The sequence below is a fragment of the Apis laboriosa genome, unplaced genomic scaffold (genome assembly GCF_014066325.1).
Source record: "Apis laboriosa isolate Shangri-la unplaced genomic scaffold, ASM1406632v1 scaffold4_cov146, whole genome shotgun sequence".
Lineage (NCBI taxonomy): Eukaryota > Metazoa > Arthropoda > Insecta > Hymenoptera > Apidae > Apis > Apis laboriosa.
The window spans coordinates 2835607-2844528 of NW_025223501.1; the positions used below are offsets into that span (position 1 = coordinate 2835607).

An 8922-nucleotide genomic window follows, 5' to 3' on the forward strand; every position below is an offset into this window, starting at 1 on the left:
CTTCTTCAAAATCGTTCAACTATAACATTGAATTCTAAAATAATCCTTGATACATTAAAATTGACTGATTGATATCTAGCATTATCCTTCTCAAAAATCTTTTTCAACTATATATATATATATATTGAATAACAACTTTCTAAAGCCAGCTAGATCCAATACCAGCATAATATTGATGCAAGTATTGATCATTATCTCTTTTTCCAATTAAAACGAGTTTCAAAACGAGCTAATTCAAAAGCTTGACATTAATTATTTCTAAAACAACTCCAATATCCACTTAAACTCGTCAAACAGTGGCATGTCTTCAAATTTGTCTCGACCCTATATATCAAATCCCCAAAGACGCATAGCCCCATCAGGCTAATTGACGCGTAATTGCCATTAATGGCTCGGTGGTTGATAGATCTCGTTAATTTTTAACCAGAAGAAGCGGTCTCTCGCATTAATGCACCGACCACTGACCATTACATCGTTACAATTAACGCTCTGATCGATTTATCTCCTCGATCTCCTCTCCCTTATACAATTGCTCCACTCCTGCGTTCCACCGGATATTTCCGGTGCACAATGCGCTTCGTGTCGCGCTTCAATCGTGGCGATTGTTTATTGATACAACGGGGATCGTCCATCCACCCACCGCGTCGAAATAATTCGAAGAGATCTCAACATCTCGCGCCACCACGTGTGCCTGACGTTACGCACCCTCTCTACTTGTTCGTTCTGCTTGCTTTTATTTAAACGCGTCGAACAGAGGACAGCCTCGATGGAACTCGTCGAAATATTTTAAACAACTCGTTTAAACGGCTCGATTGATCGGACGGCCATGTTATTTTCGAGCAGATTGAAACGTGAAAATTCTTTCTCAATTGTTTTATCTTTATATATTATATCGTTTATAAAATCTTTTTCAAATTATTGTTAATATATTGTTAATAATTATTTTTAATATATATTGTTAACCTTTTTCAAATTGTCGATAATCGATCGAATAAATGATATTAATTACACGAATTTTAGGGGATAGAGGAGCGCTCATTTGACAGCATCAGGTGTTGGAATAATAACATCGTTTTGCTAGCGATCTAATCTTTTTTAATTCATTTATGTCATTCAACTCGGGTGTTCGTCCATTTTATTTTATTCATATATGATTCAATAGATACAAGTTACGTTAAGAGAATCTTTCTTTTTCAAAGGTTATGAAAAATATCGTGGACAGCAATTTTTGACAGTTATTTTTCGTTAATTGTATATATCATTTAATTCCAAAGATATTGATTAATCTTTGATATTGAATAGTAACTTTTTAAAACCATCTAATATTAACAATGATGTTAAATAATCAAAGTCACGTAATATTGACTGATTGTTGTCCAGCATTGTTTTTTTTTTTTTTCAAAAATTCTTTAACTATATGTACATTGAATAATACCTTTTTAAAATCACTTAGATCTAATACTAACAGTGATGTTTAAATAATAAAAATTTGATAACAATTGATTGATTGATATCCAGCATTTCATTCTCGAGAATTTAATTCGAAATATAACTCTGATCATAATCTCTATCAATATTTTACGTTGAATTAATTTTTTTTTTCTTTTAAAAATTATAATGATATTTCTTCTGAGAAGAAATATCATTATTTCATTAATAAAGATTCATTATAAATATTCATTAATAAATTCAGAATAAATATTCAGATTTCATTAATAAATATTTCTCAACTTAAATATTTTCCCTTTGCGATGGAATTAAATGCAATAAAAAAAGGAACGAGATTATATAGGGATTATAAAATTATTATAACACGTAACCTGTTAATTCCGTTAACTCTGGATTAAGTCGGGCAATCCTGGCAATGAACCGACGATACGTTCGTATATTTCGATTACATCGTCACCGACGGATCGGTTTTATCGAGCGAGGAAAACATTAAGTGGCCATTTGTCAGTGTCTTCATCTGGCACGTGATAGCGAGCACAGGAAACGATTATACGTTTACCACCTGAAGAATTGATGTATATATATGGTTGATAGTATTAGGTTAATCCATCAGAAACCTTGTTGCAACGAATTCTCTCCAAAACTCTTCGATGTCAATAGATCTTTTTCCATCGTGCGACTGTTATCGACCGCGTTAAATTTTCCATCCGTGTGACGCCCGATATCGAATCGTTTCCAAGATTTAAAACTCGTTTCGTAATTATTTTGGATATAAATATACATATGTGTATATATATATATATATATATATTTGGTGAATTTTTATATTTTTTGTAAAAATATGTATACATGTATAACTAAATATTTACATACGCGCAATATAATCGATGCGGCGTGCACGGTTATATTTTATCACGGTCACATTTAGCACGGTGTATAAAACTGTTTCACGATACATTTTCGAATCCGAAAATAAAATTGTCGGATTGTCGGATGACGGACGAATTGCAACTTGGCCAAGGGGAATTGGCCAACGGTTTTCCACCTCTGACGTAAAATTGACGTAAAGTCAATTTTGAAATTTTTTTCCTTTTATTTTACCGACCGAAATCTCTTGGCTTTACCAACGGAGTGTTTTTAAAAGAAAATATCAATTTTTTTTTCTTTTTCGATTTTTATATCGAATCACTCACATTAATAAGTATTTTCGAATTTACATTACACTCTAGTCGAACGGTTTATTCCATTTTATTGATCGTAACGCAATTTTTGGATTAGAACGATTATTCGATTAAAGTATATTTATGTAAGTATAAGCGTGTTACGTTAGGCTAGGATTAGGCTTAGCTTGGACGTCGATTATCTTATGTCTATATTTCTTCAAAATACAATTTAACATCATTGGCGTAATATTCGTGTCAAACGTGGATAAAATTTCGATATATTATAAGGGATTATTCCTTCCTTTCTGGCCAAAATTAAACTTGAATTTAACTATATCTACAAACGTCAAGTTTCGTTTTAAAATACACTTTGCGTTTATTTTGTTTGTCACGTGTTTGTCAAAGAACATTCTTCCATTTTTTAAACGACTCTCGTTTACTTTAATTCGAGTTCAATTCTGACTAAATCAGTCATTCCATTTTATCTCCACATAATCACCTTCCTTTTTCCTATCGCTTTAATTCCCACCGCGAAGGGAGAATATTTGAGTTGACGAATGAATTTAATCAAATCTATTTACATTTATTTCGATTATCTCTGTCTCGCCAAAAACTACCATCGCGCAGAAGATACGATTAAATGAAATGGAAGCGCCCATTAATTATTGAAACTTACAACTTATTAATTCCCGCCTGAAAAATTATTTCCCCCTTAAATCGATGTCATCGTTTAACACTGTTCCTCCAAGTTCGTTCCCAAGCATTCCTTTAATTTACAAACTGTGCAACAATCGTTGAATCACGCGGGATTAGAGAAAAAAAGAGCGTCCCCCTGGCTCTAAAAATTCAATTATTACCATTGACACGTTTCGCTACGCGAGAAGGAGGCTGGGACCAACGTTTCCAACGGCGGTTAACGAGCACGAAATTGACATTCAATTACGCGGACGTGCTCTAAAAATAGGGGAAACGGTTCGATTAATCCCGCGACACGGCAAACTTCACGGCCGGTTAAATACGAAATAGGCCAATCTGAAATCACGCCATTAGGTATTAATATTCTCCCTCCCTCCCTTCTCTCTCTCTCTCTCTCTCTCTCTCTCTCTCTCTCTCTCTATCTATCTATCTATCTATCTATCTATCTATCTTTCTCTATCTCTCTATCTCTATCTCTGTCTCTCTATCTATCTATCTATCTCTGTCTCTGTCTCTCGATTAACTGGAGAAACTCGAGAGGACTGTTCCGGTTTTCAATTTCTACGAGTCGAATAGGAAAGATGGCGTCGAGTCAAAAATTAGAATCTAAGAAGATTAAAATATTGAGTGGCTCAAGTTGATGGTTTGTAATAAAATTTACAGCATTTAACGTTATATCTTCTTAAAAATATCGTTTGTACTCGTATTTTAAAGTTTTTATATATATATATAATATCGTGATCGTGATCGTGAATTCTAACCTAAAATTTAAGGTTGTAAACGTAAATCTAGAAGCTCGCCACGCGTCCACTTAATTTAGAAATGATATTATTCCCTCCCGATAGCTGTGCCAGCCGATCATATTACAAAACGAATGAAGTCATTCTCCTTCGGTTTTTCGAACTGGATACGACTCAAGTCGGATTAAAATTAAAGCGCGGACCACGGCCTCGAAGCAAGTTTTGTGCAAAATTGATATCGACCACGAGCATGCCCAAAAAACTCGGCCGTGTTATTACATCATCTGCGTGTAGGTCTTTACGGATAAGGATTTTTCGTTTTCGGGATGGATTCCGATATCCGGTATTGGTTGGTTACGAATGCATCGTATTTTAAACTCGTAAATTGGATGGATTTATTCCATTGAGAACGACGGGACACGACGAGTTGTAAGTGGATTGTGTTGTGGGTAGATAGAAAGGACTTAACGAAGACTCTCGACTCCCATCCACCACGGTTTGTCCCAGAAAACTTCCGGCGCATTGAAGCGCCCCCCCTCCCCCCCCCCCCGACAACCGGCCAACCAGCATCGACCACGTTGTAGTCTTTTCCTACCATTCGTTTTTTTCTTGCATTTAAAATGTTCCTCTTTTTCTTATTTCTTTTTTGTGTCTTTTTCTTTTTTTATTTCTTTCTCTTCTTGTTCTTGAATACTTGGGTAATTTGGTAAGTTGTTTAAAAAGTTGTTGAGAAAGTATAGAATGAAACGTGGTGGTTGCGTAACATGGAAAGTTTCGCTGGACGAAAAACAATTTTCAAAATTCTATTTCGTTTCGATTTTAAAATGCAATGAATTTTTGAAATTTTTCTTTTCCATTCCTATAAATATAAGAAGATAAATAAAGATAAATAAAGAATTTTCGCGAACGAAATATGCATCGTGTAATATCGAAAGTTTTGAAAAACAATTTTCAAAATTCTATTTCGTTTCGATTTTAAAAATCGTGCGAATTTCTGAAATTTTTCTCCTCCATTTCGTTAAATATAAGAAGATGAGTAAAGAATATTTAGAGAAAATATTCTCTACTCTTCACAGGCTGGGTAAAGTTTGAAAAACAATTTTCAAAATTCTATTTCGTTTCGATTTTAAAATGCAATGAATTTTTGAAATTTTTCTTTTCTATTCCTATAAATATAAGAAGATAAATAAAGATAAATAAAGAATTTTCGCGAACGAAATATGCATCGTGTAATATCGAAAGTTTTGAAAAACAATTTTCAAAATTTTCGTTTTGGTTTTAAAATGCAATGAATTCCTGAAATTTTTCTCCTCCATTTTCCTAAACATAAGAAGATAAGCAAAGAATATTTGCGAACGAAACACACGTGCGTAAAGTTTGAAAAACAATTTTCAAAATTTTCGTTTTGGTTTTAAAATGCAATGAATTTCTGAAATTTTTCTCCGCCATTTTCCTAAACATAAGAAGATAAGCAAAGAATTTTCGCGAACACGCGTCGTTGCGTAAAGTTTGGAAAACAATTTTCTTTCGTTTCGATTCTAAAAATCGTGCAAATTTCTGAAATTTTTCTCCTCCATTTCCTTAAAAGAATTCCTAAGAAGATAAGCAAAGAATATTTGCGAACGAAACACACGTGCGTAAAGTTTGAAGAATAATTTTCAAAATTTTAGTTTTGGTTTTAAAATGCACTGAATTTCTCCTCCATTTCCCTAAACATAAGAAGATAAGCAATATTTGCGAATGAAATATACGTGCGTAAAGTTTGAAAAACAATTTTCAAAATTTTCGTTTCGGTTTTAAAATGCAATGAATTTCTGAAATTTTTCTCCTCCATTTCCTTAAACATAAGAAGATAAGCAAAGAATATTTGCGCACGAAACACACGTGCGTAAAGTTTGAAAAACAATTTTCAAAATTTTATTTCGTTTCGATTTTAAAAATCGTGCGAATTTCTGAAATTTTTCTCCTCCATTGCTCTAAATGCAAGAAGAAATCGATATGTATATAGGGAATAGCGGAGGACGAAAATATGCTTGTGAAGTGATTCTCGTGCAGTTGCCAAGGTTACCGACAGGTAACTTGGACCGATTTCGCGGAGAGATTTCTCGTTTAGCCGAGTGTTTTCATTACGTCCCTTGTTTGAATACCTCCGCCACTCGGCGATCGATGTACACGCGAGGCTGTGTGCACGTGTCCGTGTCACCGTGTTTTCCAAGATAACGGGAATCGATTATCCGGAGCGTAAATAGGCCTATCTTTCATGGCTCGTGATATTATACGACTGGAAATTCTCTCGCGCACATTTCCCCTCCCGATCAATTCTTGCAGATTGTTGTTGGATCCTGAAGATGTAGGGTCTTTCAATTATTTATTTTTTTTTTTTATATATATTTTTTTTTTCTTTGAAAATAATCTTATATAACGTATTAATCTTATATATATATATATATATATATCTTATATATCTTATATAACGCATTTACATTACGTATTTTTTTATAAATAAGTCTTTAAAAACATATCGGTATTCGCATCTTGGAAACATTAAAGTTGAGTTATGACGCGAGTCGAGTTAATTTTTATCGTGTCGCGTACAAAGTTTCGTGTAATATCATTTTAATATATAATACGAATAGTGAAACGAATAAAATAATTTTCGAAATTTTTTTTTTTTTTTTTTTTTTTTTTGCGAAAACGATCCATGATCTAGAATTTTTTGATTAAATTTTTTTGCATAATGGAGGAAATATTTCGTTTCATTTCGACAAGTTTCGAAACGACACCCTTAATTATTCACGTACGTGTCAATTTCAATGGTGAAGCAATCGATACTGCCGCGTTCGAGGCGTAGAGATGAACTGTCACAGATGACCGATGCATACAGAGCCATCGAGTCAATCGTAAAGTAATTAGCCCTAATCTAATGTGCTCTACATTTTTTTTCCCCCCTCTGCCTCCAACTTTGCATTTATATTTTTTAAATAATCAATTCAAATATAATAATCTTCTTTATTATTTAAATTATTATTACTCCGTTTCGTTATTTGTTTGTCTATAAATATATATATATAGGTATAAACATAAGAATAATAAAAATTCCTAGATCTACATCTCTATATCTCTTACATCTTCCTCTTCTTTTTTTCACTTCCTAGCTATCAAGATAGGAAGGATAAATTAGGAAGGTCCCTTATTAATCGGTTTGCGGAGCTGTAATAAAAGAGAGAGGAAGGAAATGGGTAAAGAAGATAGATTTCGCCGAAGAAGTTCTATTAATGAACCCCTCCACCACCTTTTTATCCTCGTACGTTGGAACAATGGAACGTCGAATTCGTTCATCCCCGGCGTTAATCCGTCAAATCTCTCTCGTTTCAGACGTTCAAACGAAATTTCCTCTCCAATATTTCCAGAGATTAGCCTAAAAAAAAAAAAAAAAAAACGAATCTTCTCGAAATACAACGAAACGAAATCGAATGATCGAACGAATGAGAAATGATTCAAATCGCGAAAATTTAGATCGCGCCAACCACACAAAATAGCCAATTTTCGCTTAATTCCAAAAACGAACCCATCCTTTAGGATTAACGCTGTCAATTTTCGCGCGTCGATATCGATGCCTGTGGCGAGGCAAATAAGCCTGACGTCTATTCGCCAAGGATTACGAATTATCCTCATTAGAATTTTCCACGGTGAAAGCGTTGGGATCTTGGATGCGCAAGACGTTGTCCACACGATCCTTCTTTATCTCCCTTTATGTTGTTATTACAAGCGTTAACGATCGTTCCAGCGAAATAAAAATGATATTAAATTATATAAAAAAAAAAAATATTAGAAAAATTATATTAAAAATTATGTAAAAAATTTTTCGACTCGAGATGAGGTGCTCCTGCTTCGTTTAAGTTTAAGCAACATGTTTCATTCACGATACGACGTACTTGAATGTTGCTCGAGCAATTATAATATGTCGAGCATGTAATTTAATTTTTCTAAACGTGGAATTATTATATTATAAGTTATATGTTATATAATTATTATATTATTATATTATTATTATATTAGTTATATTATTATTATATTAGTTATATTATTATTATATTAGTTATATAATTATTATATTATAAGTTATACATGTGATGTTTCTTGTCTCTCTTTGAACAATTTTTTGAAATAAAAAGCTCTGGATTTTTTGATATTCATTCGAATATACTATATTAATTTGTATTGCTCGAGTAATTATGTAATATGTTGAGCATGTAATTCAATTTTTTCAGCATGGAATTATTATATTATAAGTTATAATGTTTCTTGTCTCTCTTGAAAATTTTTTGGAGGATATTCGTTCGAATATTAATTCTGTATCAATTTGTCTTCCTTGAGCAATTATATAATATGCTGAGCACGTAATTCAATTTTTTCAGCATGGAATTATTATATTATAAGTTATAATGTGATGTTTCTTGTCTCTCTTTGAACAATTTTTTGGAGGAATAAGAGGCTCTAGATTTTTCGATATTCGAATATTAATTCTGTATCAATTTGTCTTCCTCGAGCAATTATATAATATGCTGAGTAATTCAATTTTTCCAAACGTGAAATTATTATATTATAAATTATAATGTGGTGTTTCTTGTCTCTCTTTGAACAATTTTTTGGAATAAAAGGCTCTGGATTTTTCGATATTCATTCAAATATTAATTCTGTATCAATTTGTATTGCTCGAATAATTATATAATATGCTGAGCATGTAATTCAATTTTTTCAGCATGGAATTATTATATTATAAGTTATAATGTTTCTTGTCTCTCTTGAAAATTTTTTGGAGGATATTCGTTCGAATATTAATTCTGTATCAATTTGTCTTCCTTGAGCAATTG

At 32.6% G+C, this 8922-nt stretch overlaps 1 protein-coding gene across 6 annotated transcripts in view; it reads right to left on the bottom strand.

Annotated features, from left to right (window-relative positions):
* Window positions 1-8922, bottom strand: part of LOC122717262 — a 61278-nt gene that overhangs the window by 25410 nt on the left and 26946 nt on the right. Inside the window, exon 1 of one of the 6 annotated variants that reach the window (XM_043941156.1) lies at window positions 7341-7523. The exons of 4 other annotated variants lie outside the window; for them this stretch is intronic. The gene's annotated coding sequence lies outside the window, so the exon portion shown is untranslated. Of the gene's footprint in view, window positions 1-1820; window positions 2014-7340; window positions 7524-8922 lie in introns of those variants that run through there. One more of the 6 variants, XM_043941155.1, reaches the window with a different exon arrangement.